The 18,822-nt window shown below is 44.4% G+C and overlaps 1 long non-coding RNA gene across 1 annotated transcript in view; it reads right to left on the reverse strand.

Moving 5' to 3' along the window:
• The window catches only part of LOC148508780 (uncharacterized), a 103,373-nt gene that overhangs the window by 32,028 nt on the left and 52,523 nt on the right, over positions 1-18,822 (reverse strand). Inside the window, exon 3 of the long non-coding RNA XR_015869546.1 lies at positions 4,985-5,145. This is a non-coding gene — a long non-coding RNA (uncharacterized LOC148508780). The remainder of the gene's footprint in view (positions 1-4,984; positions 5,146-18,822) is intronic.

Genomic DNA, 18,822 nt, shown 5'->3' on the forward strand with positions numbered 1-18,822 from the left:
CCTTGTAGTGCCCCCAGTAGTAGCCCTCCTGTAGTGCTCCCAGTAGTAGCCCCCTTGTAGTGCCCCCAGTAGTCCCCCCCTTGTAGTGCCCCCAGTAGTAGTCCCCCCCTTGTAGTGCCCCCAGTAGTAATCCCCCCTTGTAGTGCCCCCAGTAGTAGCCCTCCTGTAGTGCTCCCAGTATTAGCCCCCCTTGTAGTGCCCCCAGTAGTCCCCCCCTTGTAGTGCCCCCAGTAGTAGTCCCCCCCTTGTAGTGCCCCCAGTAATAATCCCCTCTTGTGGTGCCCCCAGTAGAAATCCACCTCCCCCCGCCCGCAGTAGAGACGTAATAAAAAATACAAAAAAAACCCACTTACCTGAAACACGCTCCTGGTCCCGCCACCGATGTCAGCTCCTCCGTCCGCCGCTTTGCATTATGGGAGTGACATCACTCCCATTACCCACTGCGGAAGCCGGAAGATGTCCGGCTCTGGCAGTGGGAGCAGCAGCCGATGAGAGTCTATCTGACTCTCATCAGCTGCTAAAGCAAACACACAGCTGCCGGCTCCGGCGGCTGTGTGTTTGTGCTGTGTAGCGCTGACCGAACTCCGTCCGCATGGTACGCAGCTGAGGCGCCCTCCACTATGTGGCGCCTTACGCAGCTGCGTACCATGCGTAACGGGAGAACCGGCCCCCCGGTGACACTTGTAAGTGCTTCTTCAATTAACTGTTTATGTAGTATAAACAGTTAATTGATGGAGAACTTACAAGTGTCACCGGGGAACAGATTGAGGAGAGACGCTTCCCGGCAGCAGCATGTAGTGGCGGGGAGAACATACTGTAGGATAGTATTAAAAAAAATAAATGCAGCCCCCTCTGCCCAGCTCACACCATCTCCCCGCCGGCCATGTCATGTCACAACCCGGCAGACTGGGGGCCCGGTCCGACTGCAGCATGGTATGTAGGGGAAACGCGCCAGAGGGTGGCGCGCTATAAGTATGAAAGCCGGGCAGAACGTGCTCGGGTGGGGGAGGGGAGGCAGGAGGTTTCGGGGGAAAGTGGATGGAGCAGGCAGCGAGGTGGGAGCCAGACACAACACCGAGGGACAGAGCTGAAAGAGCAGGGAGACAACGATGGCAGAGGATTCAGGTAGATAAAGGTATCTATTTTCCGAAAAGCTGTCATCGCAAAAACTACAGCTTTTAGGGATAGATACTTATGGAGAGGAGGAATGATGAATTCCTCTGGTAATTAGGTAGAACTCCAATGCGAGTTCTAAACCTGATTATCTCCAGAGAATATTAAGTGTGACAGGAACAGTAGAGATGGCGCTGATGAGCAGCAGATTCTATGTGGTGCAGGAGAGATCCGCCCACACATTAGAAAGGGAGTATGGGAACACGCCCAGAGGCTGTAATGTGGCGAGAGCTCAGGTGAGGGCTGATAAGGCAGACCTACAGTCAGGCTGCATGTGGAATCAGTCCAAGGACTGGCAGCTAGAGCCCAGTGTGTCTGGAGGCCAGGGGCTTAAACAGAAGTATGGATTGGGGGCCCCATAGCAAAATCTCCTCGGGGCCCTCATACGTCTACCTATACAGTGCCCCTGTAGTTGTGCTCATTACGTAATACCCCCTGTAGTTGTGCCCCTTATGCAGTGGCCATTATACAATGCCCTGTAGTTGTGCACATTGTGCAATGCCCCCTGTAGTTGTGCCCATTATGCAATGCCCCCTGTATTAGATCCCCTTATGCAGTGCCCCCAGTAGCGCCCATTATGTAGTGCCCCCAGTACCCAGTAATGCCTCTAATGCAGTGCCCCAAGTAGTGTCCCTTATGCTGTGCCCTCAGTAATGCCCCTAGTACTGTCCCTTATGCTGTGGCACCCCTCCCCCATGCAGTACTTACCTCTCTTCACGCTCCAGTCCACTCCACCAGCTCCCCGCATAAACACTGCTGATGACTGGATCTGACAAGATCCAGGAGCAGGCGCAGGCTCCTCTCATCTTGGGTAAAGAGGGTGACGTCACCAGCGCACTGCATCACTGGGAACGCAGGCCTCTGAAGCGATCAGAGGTGTCTTTTCTTCCTACCTTAATGTACGAACTAAACATCGGCTGAAGTGGAAGAAAAAACATTTTATCAAAAGGAAGTGTGGTTAATGTTTTCTTTATGAACCCATGTTGAGTACTAGAAACTGTGTTTAAACACTGGCACCTGTATCCAGCCAGAAAGTGGGGCAATATCTGGGCTGCTCTTAAAAAAACATTATTTGTTTCCAAAAAGCAAATGTGCCGTATCTGGGCCACTCTTAAAAAAAATATTTTTGTCCGAAAATCTAGCGTGCAGTATCTGGTTCCACTCTTTTAAAAAAAAAATATTTGTGTCCAAAAAGCAAGTGTGCAGTATCTGGTTCCGCTCTTAATTAAATGTATTTGTGTCCAAAAATCAAGTATGCAGAATATACTGAAGTCTGTTGACTTTGGTGAGTGTCATTGCAGCACTGGAAAGAGAGGCCAATGAATGAAATGACATCACATCTAATGGTTTAAGCAAATATACGAGAACATACAATTTTGTAACTTCACTTATGGTGCTTTCAGATGTGCTGCCTCATTTGTCTAAAGCTTGGCAAAGGAAAGTTGTTAATTTAACAGAAATAGACCCCATATTAGAAGCTACAAAACTATGCATTATCTTGGCAAAGGAAAGTTGTTAATTTAACAGAAATAGACCCTATATTAGAAGCTACAAAACTATGCATTATGTAATTGAAAGACACTATCTATTTATTGTAAAAATCTCCATCTACATCTTGGTTAATGGTCAGACCTTCAAATAAATTGTTCTGATGCTAATGCTTTTAAGACAAATATCTATTGTAAATACACAGACGCAGTTATTATCCACCCAGAAACAAGGGGCTAGGTATGGGTTGCCGACAGGGTTAACATACCGACACTTGTTGGTCGGTATGCTATCCCTCCACCTCTCCCTACCCTAACCCTCCCTTCCTGGTGCCTAACCCTAACCTCCCCTCCTAGTGCCTGAACCTCTCCCTCCCCGCACCCTAAACCTGACCCTCACCCATAGTGCCTAACCCTCAACCTAGTGCCTAAACACATACCTCCCAACTGTCCCGCATTCAGCGGGACAGTCCCGTTTTTCTGGGACTGTCCCGGTGTCCCACCCGCGGGCTGCAGAGTCCCGCGGTGGGAGGGAAGTTGGGGAGAGCACATGCGCATGGCATCTGTTCACCTGTGTAGGGAGAGCCTGGGACCTGCCCAGCATCTTGGAGTGCTGGGCACCCCCTATAATGACACAAACGGGGTTTGCAGCAAGGCTCCGCCCCATTTATGAGAAGCTACACCCCTTCTAGTGAAGCCCCGTCCCTTTTTTCGGGCGCGGGAAGTGTCCCTCTTCGAGGAGTAGAAAAGTTGGGAGGTATGTAAACATAACCCCGCACCTTAACCCTCCCTCTAACCCCTGATATTTACCTTCAGGATGCCGACGGTCGGTATTTAGACGGTCAGCATCCCATCAGCCAGGATGCTGACTACAACCTAAAACAAAATTTCCAGATGAGCCAATCATATCCTGATTTTAAAGAGTTTTTAAAACAGAGAGCCATGATAAAAATGAGGCTTGTAAGATTCTTTTTGAAAATTATTCTAAAATTGGAAGTCCTGCAATCTTAAACTATGAAAATAGTAAACTACAATGGGCAGTTGCCTCAAATTTGTTTGAACTAGAGTCCTACAAAAATCTAGATCCAAATTATAAATAATGCATACATTTGTAACAACAAATGAGCTCAAAGAAATGTTTTCCAAATTTAGCAAAACTAACTGCTATATGACTGACCATCTGTAAGCATAGCTGAATGTGAAACAGGATTGTCTACTCTAAACCGAATAAAAACCTGTTTAAGGAGTCGCAGGAAGCCGAGCACACTAAATAACCTGATGCAGATTTCACTGGAGGGGCCAGATCTTAGAGACTTGTACTGCACAGCAACTCATGGTCCACTGACAGAAGTACACTGTTCTTCCCCTCCACTACGCCATCTCCTCCCGCCTGTGCAAAGTGCTGCTCCTATTCAAAGGCAAAGTTACGTGTCCAGGTGAATATTTAGGAGCACTTGTGCAGATCAAGGGGAACAGTATTCCCATAGCTGCCTTAGCGCTGCATTGCGGATGCCTTGCAAATTACCTCCACTATCCTGGTATGCGCGTTTTCATAGAACTAGTTGAGCTAGTGGAAAGACACTATGTAATTGAATGCTTGTTTACTTGGTGGGGTTCAGAGTAAAACCTGTCAAAATGATTTTTGTTTTTTTTATATGGTGAATAGGTTTCTAACTTTATTAGATTTTGATATGTACATGCTTTTCAAAGTAGTTACTTTGTTAATCCAATCAGGGATGGACTAAGGCTGTAGACCGGGCGGCCCCGGCATCTGTCTGCGTATGTGCGCTTAGGCATGCGTGCACGAAAAAGGGGTGTAGCCACGTCTCACTGGAGTGTGTTGCTAGTGATTGTGGTGTGGCCTCCCAGCCACCCACTTTCTCTCGGTATACCGGCTGAGCCAAGTGCTGGGAGGCGGAGCTGGGATGGCGGGGCTTTCGTACAGGCTGGCATTTGTCAGAAGTGCCAGGTGTGCAGTCTGGCCCTGGTTACAATTGTAACCAATGCAGAAAGCAGATCTATGTAATATCCATACACAGTCAGCAACACAAAAAAACAATGGCTATATATTAAGACCGGGTGAAAAATACTAGAAGGATTAAGCAAGGTATTTAATCAAAATTGCTACTTCTTGAAACATTTATCGTCTTTGATGAGAAACACAGGAGAGATCTGTAGGAGTTTTACAGTATAACTTAGATCTAAAGCTAACACGGTGACACATGATTTAAAGTCTAACACGTAATGTAGATAGAACCTACAGAATAACATATGGCATGCATTGTTAAAGTATATCAACTTGACAGTCTTTGTGTTTTACTCACCCCATGTAGTCTAAGGACAATGCAATTGCCCTCTGTGCGAATCAATAATAACATTGTAATGTGGTTTCTTCTTTAAGACGCAGTCATTTTTCATGTCTAGAGCTTTCATGATTTTCCACCCTTCCCTTCACACATTTACAAAACGCATCTGGGGAGACCACCTATAGGGTGACAATGTGAACATTTATTAGAAAAACGTGGATTCAGTTAAATGTAAACAGACTTCAAACTCTCATAGCCATGCATTTACCATTAAATGTAGCCTTAGCAGTGGGAATGTTTTCTATTTCATGTTGATGGTTATTTGTATACAGCTCTGTGTCGTTTGGTAGGGGTACACATATGAATGTTTGGGGCATTTTCATTGCATTGCTCGGAACATCCTTCCCTTGCTTTTCTCATAGGCCAGACGTCTCCTATGATGGACTTTTTAAGCATACCAGACAACTGTTCCCACTTTCTGCGCCCTGAATTCTCCTACACGCCAATCGGTGTGACGTGACCCAAAATGGGTGCATTATAATAGGGTGGGTCTGGGCACAGACAAAATAATGTTTGCAGGTCAAAACCAGATGACTCAAGTGAACAGGGCACAAGACCCTTATGTTAGTCAGCCTGCTTTGCATGCCAGGTCATGGGAGGATCTGATGTGTGGCAAATTTTGCTCATTCTCAGAACCAGAATATTTTCATACTTGTATTGTTAAATCATTAATAACCATTTTTATATATCAATCCTTTTTATCTCATGTTTGTAATTGGTCATCTTAGTTTATGCTATATCCTAAGATAGCAGTGATATCAGTGGGTATAGTTGCTAAAGTGCAGGTTTTTAGACGTGGAGTTGTTGCCCATAGCAACCAATCATATTCTAGCTATTATCTTCTAGAAGGTGCTAGATCAATAATAAGTAGAATGGGCAACAACTCCACTTCTAAAAACCCACACTTTAATAAATGTACGCCCATTTATACAAAAGTCTCACATACCTTAGGATTGGCAGAGACCCAGAACAGAAAAGAGGCGCAGAGTCTAACGTGCCAGTGGTGTTCACCAGGGACCCCAGCAAAGAGATTTGGACTTCTCTGTGCCAGACACGCAGATCGCTGCCCTCTGTCTGGGTTCCTAAGTACGGGGCTGGTAGGAGCTGAAGATGGTACTGTGAGAGTAACTGAGAGGTGATTTGACACAGACGACAGCCTGGGTTTGGAGTAGAACAGGTACTGGACCAGATACAGGGAGCAGACTCTAGGATGGTGGGGTCCAGGAATGGAGCACAGGGAAAACAGAAACCAGGGACGGAGCACAGGTAAGGTAGGAACCAGAAGAGCAACACTCAGGTAAGGTACTGGGAAGCACTGAGTCTAATAAGCTGGAGTATGGTATGAGAGCCTATACTCTGGTACAGGAGCTTCCCCCAGAACTTCCTTTTATAGGAGGAGTTTGAATTTGGCGCCAACGTGACATCTCGGTTTAGGCGTGCCTGCCCCTTTAAATTTTAAACAGAGACAGAGCGGCGGGTGTGTCCCTATGGAAGCTGTGGCCGCCTCTACTGCCGGAGGGAGGAAGCCAGCCAGGGAGAGTGCACTGCAGCAGGCACTGGAGACTCCCTGCCCACTGCAGATCCCGGTGGCCAGCGATGCTGGACCTGGGAAGTAAACGCTAGATTCCGGCGCGCTGTGATAGATGCTGAAAGTGGGCCAGGGCCAGATTAACAATGGGGCGGATGGAGCTCCAGCTCCAGGCCTCCACATAAAAATAGGCCCATCAACATGACAGTATGATTACCAGCTGCCTAACTGGCCATAAATTTTAAGTATTTAAATAGCTTTTCTAGTCCACTCCCTCCCCCCCCCCCCAAAAAAATGCAATTTTACTATTTCTATGTAGTTAGTATTCATAGTGCAGGGGGTGTACACACCAAGGTGACTCTGAACACACTCACACAGCACCGATCACAGCTCTTCCCCTTCTCAGTATAGGCCTTTGAACATTTTCAGCTCCAGGCCCATGTGGGCCTTAATCCGGCCGTGAAGTGGGCGTCCCAGTCCTTGCATTGTCAGACGAATGTACAGTACACCAGGGGAAGTGCTGATACTAGCATTAGCATAAAGTTACAGACATGACTACAACAACAGCCGCTAAAGCGATTGTAGCAGAGTGCGACTCCAATAAGGTCCCTAATGTCTATTTAGCAGTGTACAGTATAATAAGCGTCTGATTGCCGTTTACTTACTTCTGATTCTGAATTCGGCATACCTTGCTCTAACCTAATGTAAGCAAACACTGAGAAAAATCAAATCCAAATATATATATACAGAATACTTTGCCCGGCTCCTCAACTCTAACTTACTACACAGCCAGAATGGTGCCCATTGCATCCAAGTGTAACATTTAACACCTCAGTTTATTCAAACATCTCTCAGGGATGTAAAGTATATGCGTGAAGAGCATTCTAATAAACTGATGGATTGAATTATATATATATATATATATATATATATATATCTATTATATATATATATATATATATATATGAATGCCTTAATATGTACAAATATATATACTAGTAGTCCACCCCTGTCTCACTATACTTCCCCTGAGGAGGGTTCTCCTTTAGACTCATGACCGGTGCCCCGTCTCCCAATGTGCATGACACAGATATGGCAGCCATTGTCGATTGTTATATAGATATATACACATCTTCAGGGGTAAATGTACTAAGATGGGAGTTCTATTAAGAAGTGGTGTTGCCCAGAGCAACCAATCAGATTCCAGGTATTATCTTCTAGAAGGTGCTAGATAAATGAGAAGTAGAATCTGATTGGTTGCTATGGGCAACATCACTTCTTAATAGAACTCCCATCTTAGTAAATTTACCCCTCAGAGTCAAACTTTGCAACACTTGCTAAATCCCCAGCTACAGGTGTACATACTCTTGAGAAACTGTGCTTCATGGAACTGTTATGATGTTCTATAGCATCTGTACCTACAGCTGGCAAATTGAAACTCAAGATGGCGCTCAAGTTATGCTGTCTGCAAAGAGTGGTTATCAATTTCCTTACATAGAGATTAACAAAGTCTAGCAGAGTCAGCTTTGGTAAGTGTGTCATCCATTCATGTTGTACTGTATGCATCAGCCAGACTAGATCTCCTCACACAGGCAAAGTATATACAGTATAGGCAACAGTAGTAAATATTCACTAACAGAGTAATTTAATATCACTTCACAGTACATTATCAAGACTCTGAAGTTATATCCTCAATAATGACGCTAGCTTTCTGTAGCCAGGTCACAATCAAAGTCATTTCAAAGTTAAAGGCAATGAGCAACAATTACAAATCAAGTTAATTTTTGTTAAAACCAATTAACAGTGCAATAGATTTGTATAAAAAAAAGGATTTCATTACAGAATTTTCAGTAAAATTCAGACCTAAATTTCCATTAGTTTAATTTATTTTATTTTTTTAATCGGCGTAGTCATTTTTTTTTCCATGCTGGTAGTGTTGTGCCTTCCCTGCTACAACTGTAGATAAAAAACAAGGCAGGTTTTCCTGATTTGGGTGGCAAAGAATTGCCGCAGGAAAATGGAATTGTGATAACAGGGCAGATTAGAAATTCTGTTTTCATTAACATAATAAGATGGCTACTTAATCAAGTATATATATGAAAGAAAAAAGTTCAAAAACATTTTGATCCAAAAATATTGAAAAATTCTCCAAAGATTTCAAATTATATGATCAGCGAGTTGTAATGACTTACAGTATATAGATATAAAATATATTGCACTTACTACTGTGATAAATATTTATAACAGAAGTCACTTTGGAGTTGTATGACCTGTATTGGTTTTATAACAAAAATAAAATATTTTCTTATAGTATTTTTCTTATTTATGTACAGTTTCAGTCGAATGCAGTAACAAAACAAGTAAGAGTATTTGAATTATCATTGCATTCAATTATGTTTTGGTTTATTTTTAATGATGTATTTCTTAGAGGCAAAGAAGTCACTTCTGTGATTTGTGAAGGGATTGTGAGTACCCCTTTAGCAATCAGTAAAGGAGTTGTGACATCTGTTCAGTATTTGCCCAAAAAAATGTAACCTCACCTTACTGGATAATTTAAACCATCTAAAGACAGCGCAAGCGGTACGGTCTCTATACATGGCAGCGGGGAACCAGTAAAGGCTTTTCTGGCCTGATTCAGACCCGTTCGCTAGGCTGCAGTTGCACGTAGCCTGCCGATATTTGCAATGTGCGCATGCATATGCAACGCAGTGCGCGTACGCGAACCAGTCCACACGATCGCAAAGTGATCGCCCCTTATACATAGACGCCTCACTAGCTTAACTGACAGGACGAGCCGTTTGTGGGTGGTGACCGGGGTAGGTCGATGGAAACGGGGGTTGTGGTGGTGCGAACGCAGGCGTGTCTGAGCATCTTAACGGCGTTTCAGAGGTGTTCATAATTACGACGCAGCGTCATACTACACGTCACATGGTTGATTTACACACTGAAGCACTCGCAGTGCTTGCGATAGGGTATGGTCAGCCACAAGTAATGTGTACGGTCCCGATGGTACTCGATGTTACCGATTGTTGCATACACTTCCTGGAGATGATGTGTATCACTAAGGGAAAGTGGGCGTCTTAAGACAGGCTGGTGGGCGTCTAAATACACTCCACAATCACACACCAAGACATAGTGGGCGTGCTAATAGCTTGCCGTGCGATCGCGGGATTTGCATACTTTGGCTGCGTACGAACGCATCTAGCGAGCGGGTCTGAATCAGGGCCTCAGTGAAGTCTTCAGACTTCGTGTAGTCCCCGCCAGGTTGAACCACAATGTGCAGGCAGCCATTGCAAATTTGTCAGCAAGTCGCCCAGAGTGTTCTTAGGATGTCCCGTCCCCTCATTATGGCATCATAATGTCACATTTTTCAGGGGCAGGGACAGCACAGGGTGCATTTTCAGCCTGCTACCACCCTGGATAAAGAAAAGGACATCTCTCACATCTATTAATATAGGTATTCACACCAATCATGCATTACTATCCCTCATTATACGTTATGTATAGAGCGCCATGATACTCTACAGTGCTTTTTGAAAAAGGGAAGCACTGAGGACCTCATTCAGAGTCGGTCGTTGCGGCTGCACGGTCGTACTCCACCAATGTTCGCTAAACTGCGCATGCGTAAAATTCACAATGCGTGTGCGCAAACTAGCTATTGCGATCAGTAATTGCTCTCTCCTTCAACTTGGCCAGGTCGTTAGTTTGAGTGACAGGATGAGGCGTTTGTGGGTTGTAACAGGGGAAGGTGCTTGTGAACGGGGGAGTGGAGATCCGAACGCAGGCGTGCCTGATTATGCAAACGGCGTTTTATGGGAGTACATAATTAACTAAGTAGTGTCATGGCACATGTGACTTGGGAGGTTTTTACACTGACTTGATCGTAGTGCTTAAGAGAGGGTATGGTCAACCTTAAGCTCTACGACCAGCTCTGATGATTCCCGATGGTCTCCATTAATCCTTATATGCCCGGAGATGACGTGTAATGCGAACGAGAAGGGGGCGTATTATTAGTCTTACGGCCGCATCCTCCCCTCGCTTGTCCAGCTAACGATCTCATCTTAATGACGCAACTTGCGAGCGCTTCATTTGCATATCCGGCCGCTTTTACCTTACGACCGTGCGGCCGCAACGACCAACTCTGAATGAGGTCCTGAATACCTATAATAGGAGATGGGAGGGCTTACAATCTAATATTGGAGTTTTGTGACCTAATAAAAGCAGAATACTTGTAGTACACTTGTTAATTACATTAGTGGCATTATAGGGGAATTGTCACAGTAAATGGTTCGATCACATCATTACATGACAAATATAAAAAGAGGTCATGTCTCCTTGATAAATTGGTCCTTTCATTTCTAGTTCAACAAGACTTTCAACTTGCATTGATTTTTGGGAAGCAGCTTCTTAGTGGAAGTGGGAGATGGAAATCCCAGTAAATTGTTCTCTTTTATTTAGTGAAATTTTACTTTTGAACATGAATACCCTACTAACATCAAAGGCATTTATACTGTAAATCTATAATGATCTGAATTACCTCTTCATCTTCTTAATCAGAGGGGTGAATTAAAATCTGGTCTTTCTGTATTCATCACAGACATGGCCCTAAGCCAGTTAATCTATTTATCCTCTAAAGCTTCATACGATAATTTTTTGATCTAATACTGGACTTGTGTCATACTGTATGTTGCAAAAGCGTGCCGCCTGTGACCTCAGAATCTGATTGTACTCCGATTGCAGATATGTATACATACATTCTATTGTAAGACTCATCATCAGCAGGGGTCCTAGAACAATGACACACTAACACCTGGCTTCTCATAACGGGGCACACTGACATTTGGGGGGCCCATTACAAAGGCACACTGACACTTGATATTCCAGAATATAAGGACAGCAACAACTGAGGTCCGACAACAATTATTTATTTTATTTATTAACATTCACTTACATAACGCCAGCATATTTCGTTGTGCTTTACAATTGGGAACACAACAGTGATAAAACAAGACTGGGTGATAACCAGGGTTGGCTCCAGGGGGAGCCGTGCCCTTTGCAGGACGGTACCTAGTCGCCCCTTACCTTGCTACTGAAAAGGGGGTGTGGTCTAATTACTATAGGTTACGCCCACTAAATGATGTTATTTGGGGGCGTGCCTGTATGATATGCCTCCAGTTAAGCAACATATTGTTCTTACATTTCTGCATAATGGAATTTATTTCTGTTAGCAAAGATTTAGATGTAATGACTTGATTGTATTTTGTATTACCTGAGTCGGGGATGTTGTTCAGTGATGCCTAGTTTATGGTAGGATACTGCTTGTGTTTACACAAACCCAGTGCTAAATTTCTTCATTGATTAGTTAGCATTTGTGCTCAGCTGTAGCATATCTTAATCAGACTTTCTTTAAGTTCAGAATAAGTATAGGGGCAGCCGTGGATGATGATAGCAGCCGTGTATTATAAGCACTAAGTGTGTTATAACACAAAGTGTAATTTATATAACAGTTAAAAAACAGTTGAACAAACATTGAACAACATCTACAACAAGGTAATTACAATATCATTCCTTACCAGTAGTTTGTGTGTTTTGAAAAAATGTATGAGAAACTTCTATTAATGATCTCACTCCATGGAATCATCTCTAAGACTACTACATCCTTTACTCTCCCTGCAGCTCATCCTTCTGTACATATTGCTGCCTCATTACTTTTCTCTCCTCTTACAAACACACATGAGCTTTTACATTATCTAACCACATTGACAATAACATCCTCAACCTCTTGCCATAAAAAACATTTAGACAAACCCCACAAATATATTTATATCTCTCTCCTGTTGCTTCTATTAGCTGGTGACATATTACCAAATCCAGGCCCAACCCACATGCCACACCCACAACGAACTATAAATCCAGCTAACCTCATAAACATTGTGTGCGTCTCTTCACCCTACAAGTCACTAATATGTGCCTGTCTGCAACAAACTAACATCCATCCATGACCTCTTTATTTCAACTAACCTCAACCTTCTGGCAATAACAGAAACATGGCTCACACAATCAGACACTGTCTCCCCTGCTGCACTTTCTCATGGTAACCTACACTTCTCACACACATCCAGGCCTAGCAATTGTAAAGGAGGTGGGGTAGGAATATTACTCTCCCAATCTTTCACATTCACAGTTCTCCCACAGGTACCTTCACTCACATTTACATCATTTGAAGTACATTCTATCAGGACTTTCACCCCTTTCTCTCTGCGAGTTGCTACTATCGCCCGCCTGGGCCACTGTAACAATTTGTGGAACATTTTTCGGCCTGGCTCCCTCACTTCCTATCCTCAGACATCTCCACCATCATTATGGGTGATTTCAATATCCCCATTGACAGTCCACAATCTCCCCAAGCCTCCTCAAGCCTCCAAACTACTCTCTCTAACCTCCTCTCTTGGCCTCTCCCAATGGACTGACTCTTCTACTCATCAGGATGGCCACTGCCTTGATCTTGTATTTACCAGACTATGCTCAGTTTCTGATTTCACTAATGCTCCTTTCCCTCTCTCAGATCACAACCTTATCACCTGCACACTCTCCTCTATTACATCAATCTCAATGTCAGTGAAATCAACCAAACGACTCTCACCAATTTCTACATTCACTTCTCCTGAGACTGCTGCATCACACCTAAACCATTCTAGTAAAAGCCCTCGATGAAGTAGCTCCAGCTACCCATCACACTCCACGTAGACTTAGACGTCAACTGTTGCATTCTAACTTAACAAGGCATCTACAAAAACTCTCACGTAAGGTAGAACGTCAGTGGCGAAAGTCTCGCACTCCATGTGACTTCCTCACATATAAGACAATCTACCACTCTTATCGTAATGCTCTGGACACTGCCAAACAAATATATTTCCAATCTCTTATCTCTGCTCAAGCCTCTAAACCCCAAGCAACTTTTTAATACATTTAAACTGCTTCTTACCCCTCCCTCACCCAAGCCACCTGCTACTATCTGTGCACAAGATCTTGCTTCCTATTTCAAGGACAAAATTGATAATATCCAAAATGAAATGGTATGTTCTTCCTCAGCTAGTGACCTACTCAATTCTCTACCTGAACCCTCTGGCACATTCTCTTTATTTGACTCCACAAATGAAGATGAAGTATCTACACTCTTCTCATCCTCCTACTCTATTACCTCTCCTCTAGATCCTATACCCTCACAAATCAGTAAAGCTCTGTCTCCTGTGCTCATCCCAACCCTAACTAAAATTTGTAATCTCGCTCTCTCTACTGGCATTTTTCCATCACTGTTCCACCATGCAGTGATTACTCCCATTCTTAAAAAACAAAATTCTGACCCAAACACTCTCTCAAATTACCGTCCTATCTCCCAGCTCCCATGCCCCTCCAAGCTACTGGAGAGACTTGTCTACACCCGCCTCACACACTTTCTTAACACCCACAACTTATTGGACCCACTTCAGTCTGGCTTTCGTTCCCAATACTCCACAGAGACAGCACTGACTAAGGTAGTAAATGATCTGGTTACTGCCAAGGCTAAAGGCCATTATTCACTCCTAATTCTTCTAGATCTCTCTGCTACTTTTGACACTGTTGACCACTCTCTTCTCATACAAACATTACAATCCCTAGGTCTTAAAAGCACAGCTCTTTCTTGGTTCTCTTCCTACCTATCTGATCGCTCTTTTTCTGTTAGTTTTTCTGATTCTGCCTCCTCTTCGCTACCTCTATCAGTTGGAGTACCGCAAGTCTCTGTCTTAGGTCCTTTGCTATTCTCAATCTATACCACCTCTCTTGGCAAACTAATCCGCTCTTATGGATTTCAGTACCATCTGTATGCGGATGATACTCAATCTACCTATCCTCTCCAGATTTATCACCATCTCTATTGGTCCATGTCGCTGAATGTTTTTCTGCCATTTCATGTTGGATGTCATCTCGCCACCTGAAACTTAAAATTTCTAAAACAGAATTAATTATATTTCCACCGGCCAATAACAGTTACCAATCTGATATCTTTATCACTGTTGATAACTCAACAATCCACCCCGCCCAAGCTCGCTGCCTTGGTGTCATTCTTGATTCTGAACTGTCCTTTGTTCCCCACATTCAATCTGTCTCAAAATCATGTTGCATACATCTAAAAAACATATACAAAATTCGACCATATCTCACACAAGACACTGCAAAAACTCTAATCCATGCACTCATTATTTCCCGCATTGACTATTGCAATAGTCTCCTTACTGGTCTTCCCAAAAACAGGCTATCGCCTTTACAATCCATTATGAATGCAGCTGCGAGGCTTATCTTCCTTGCCAAACGTTCATCGTCTGCTGCCCCGCTCTGTCAGTCCCTCCATTGGTTGCCGGTTTTCTACCGTATTCAATACAGAATACTGTTACCTACACATAAGGCTATTAACCGAATTACACCAACATACATCTCTTCACTCATCTCAAAATATCTCCCAACCCGACCTCTCCGCTCAGCACAAGATCTGTGTCTCTCATCCCCTCGCATTACTTGCTCCCATTTACGGTTACAGGACTTTCTTCGGGCTGCACCCACTCTATGGAATGCCTTACCACGCACAATAAGACTTACCTCTAGTCTTCAATCCTTCAAGCGTTCCCTGAAAACTCACCTCTTCAGACAAGCTTATCAGATTCCAGAACTGATCATATAACCTTCATAGCTTCCATGTCTTATTACATCCCCTCACACAGTCCACATATTGTCTTTCTTTCACATACTCCTGACATTTGGCTGACATTCCTGTGTGACTGGATCATGCAGCCCACAAAAACTCTGCATTCGGCCGGACCAAATTGCAATATATAGCACCTATCCTTGTGCATCAATGCCTATTTCCCTATAGATTGTAAGCTTGCAAGCAGGACCCTCTTACCTCTATGTCTGTCTGTTATTACCTTGTTTTGTTCTATAAATGTTTCCAATTGTAAAGCGCAAAGGAGTATGCTACGGTATATAAGAAACTGGTAATAAATAAATAAATAAGTCAGGCTGGGGGCGATCCCAGCACTACGTCATTAGCTGGGCTGCCCCCAGCCTTCTTCCTGCACTGAATGGATGCTGCGCGCATCCATTCCTTTTCTCCAGGGCCGGAGCGGTGGAGGTGCCCAACCTCCCGTGGAACACTTTGCCCCGCAATGGAACAGTGGGCAGTGCCCGAAAAACGTAACTGTCCCGCTGAAATTGGGAATGGTTGGAAGGGATGCGCCCTCTATAGGGTGGCACCCTTGTTCGACCACACTGGTCGAACGTGCCTCGAGCCAGCCCTGGTAATAACATACAGGTTAATAGATAAGACGGCCCTGCTCGCAAGCTTACAATTTTTAGACTGTAAGCTCTCACGAGCAGGGCCCTCTTCCCACATGTGCTTTTCCTTCCTTAACCTATACCATCATCTCCTCCCCACTGCCAACAATGGCACCAAACATTGGGATCAACAGCTCTGCTGCTTATTTGGGTATTATGACTGCTGCAGCAAGGTTTATACACCTTGTCCATGTTCTGCTATGTTTTGCAATGTTTCTCACATTCTTTTTATTGTTTCTGTACTTTATAAGGCGCTGCAGACCCCTTGTGGGGTGCTATATATTGGTCCAGCTAGATTGCAGAGGTTCTCGGAGGGCTGTATGATCCAGCCACACAGCATATTCATCTAGGGTCAGCGGGATATGACAATGAAGAAAGAGAAAGTGGACTGTATGGAGGGGATGTAATTTGGTAGGATAGTTTATGGAGGTTATGTGGGTGGTTCTGGAACTTAATAATCTGTCTGAACGGATGAGCTTTCAGGGAATGCTTGCAGGTTTAGAGGCTAGAAGAAAGTTTTGTTGTGCATGGGAGGGCATTCCACAGTGTGGGTGCAGACCGAAAAAACCTCTGTAACCATGAATGGGAGCAGGTAATGGATGAATGAGAATGAGTTTGGATGAAAGATCTTGTGCCAAGTGGAGAGGTTAAGCTGAAAAGATATTGAGAGATAAGCAAGAAATGCTGATATACTGTAGGGCCTCATTCATCATGGATCGTAAACTGCAATTGCATACGCAGATCGTCCGATAGTGAGTACGGTGAATGCACCGCAGTGCATGTGGGTGTTAGCATTGCGATCACCTACGCAGATACAAAGCCATCGCAGACTGAGGCACGTGACGTCAGGCGTACCTGTGTGGCTGAACGCCGTTGCTTGGGCGTGCATTAATTAGCCACTGTGACGGCATATACAGCTTGTGTACACACTGCGTGAAACAAGGTCAGCAATTTCTGAGTAAGGTCAGACCTGTTGTAATTGTGCGTGCGGTGCCGATGTTACATTATGTCCCCGATGTATAAGGAGGACTGCAAGGTATATTACGGATGTAAGATAGAGGTAGTGGGGATCTCTATGCTGGCTCTGCGATGGCTTTGCATTTGCATTCATTAGCATATTTTCGCAGCAGACCTGCGTGTGTAATCGCAGCCGCGATCGCAATAGCAATTCGTAGTGAATCAGATCCATAGTTTGATTAAAAGCCTTATGTGAATGTAAAATTATTTTATACTGAAATTAGTAAAATACAGGTAACTAATGGAGGGAATGAGAGAGGTAAGCAGCAGACGATGAACGTTTAGCGAGGGCGATTAGCCTCACAGCTGCATTAAAAATTGATTGTAGTAGTGAAAGTCTGTTTTGGGGAAGACCATTAAGGAAACTATTGCAATAATCAATTATGTTTTTTTTTTAATAAATATATATATATATATATATATATATATATATATAAAACAGGATTTAGAAACAGAATGAATTTGGGGAACATAGGACAGTTCAGAGTCAATGATGACACCTAGGCAGCGAGTTTGTGGGGATTGTTGTGCTTTCAACAGTGATAGAAAGATCAGGTTGGTAACTATTATTGGCTGGTAGAAATATTAACTGTATTTCTAATTTGGAAATATTAAGTTTGAGGTTAAAATGGCTGAAAGTTATTCAGTAACATGGACCAACACAGATCGTGAGAAATCTGGAGAGGATAAGTAGGTTTGAGTATCATCTGCATACAGATAGTTGGGATACTAGAACAATGACATGTGGGGTTCCAGAACAATGGCACACTGACACCTGGGGACACAGAACAATGGCACACTGACACCTGGGGACACAGAACAATGGCACACTGACACCTGGGGACACAGAACAATGGCACACTGACACCTGAGGACACAGAACAATGGCACACTGACGCCTGGGGACACAGAACAATGGCACACTGACAGCTGGGGACACAGAACAAATGCACACTGACACCTGGGGACACAGAACAATGGCACACTGACACCTGGGGACACAGAACAAATGCACACTGACACCTGGGGACACAGAACAATGGCACACTGACAGCTGGGGACACAGAACAAATGCATACTGACACCTGGGGACACAGAACAAATGCACACTGACACCTGGGGACACAGAACAATGGCACACTGACAGCTGGGGACACAGAACAAATGCACACTGACACCTGGGGACACAGAACAATGGCACACTGACACCTGGGGACACAGAACAATGGCACACTGACACCTGGGGACACAGAACAATGGCACACTGACACCTGAGGACACAGAACAATGGCACACTGACGCCTGGGGACACAGAACAATGGCACACTGACGCCTGGGGACACAGAACAAATGCACACTGACACCTGGGGACACAGAACAATGGCACACTGACACCTGGGGACACAGAACAAATGCACACTGACAGCTGGGGACACAGAACAATGGCACACTGACAGCTGGGGACACAGAACAAATGCATACTGACACCTGGGGACACAGAACAATGGCACACTGACACCTGGGGACACAGAACAATGGCACACTGACAGCTGGGGACACAGAACAAATGCACACTGACACCTGGGGACACAGAACAATGGCACACTGACACCTGGGGACACAGAACAATGGCACACTGACACCTGGGGACACAGAACAAATGCATACTGACACCTGGGGACACAGAACAATGACACTGACACCTGGGGACACAGAACAAATGCACACTGACACCTGGGGACACAGAACAATGGCACACTGACACCTGGGGACACAGAACAATGGCACACTGACACCTGGGGACACAGAACAATGGCACACTGACACCTGGGGACACAGAACAATGGCACACTGACACCTGGGGACACAGAACAAATGCACA

The sequence above is a fragment of the Taudactylus pleione genome, unplaced genomic scaffold (genome assembly GCF_031769625.1).
Source record: "Taudactylus pleione unplaced genomic scaffold, aTauple2 ptg000345l, whole genome shotgun sequence".
Taxonomy (NCBI): domain Eukaryota; kingdom Metazoa; phylum Chordata; class Amphibia; order Anura; family Myobatrachidae; genus Taudactylus; species Taudactylus pleione.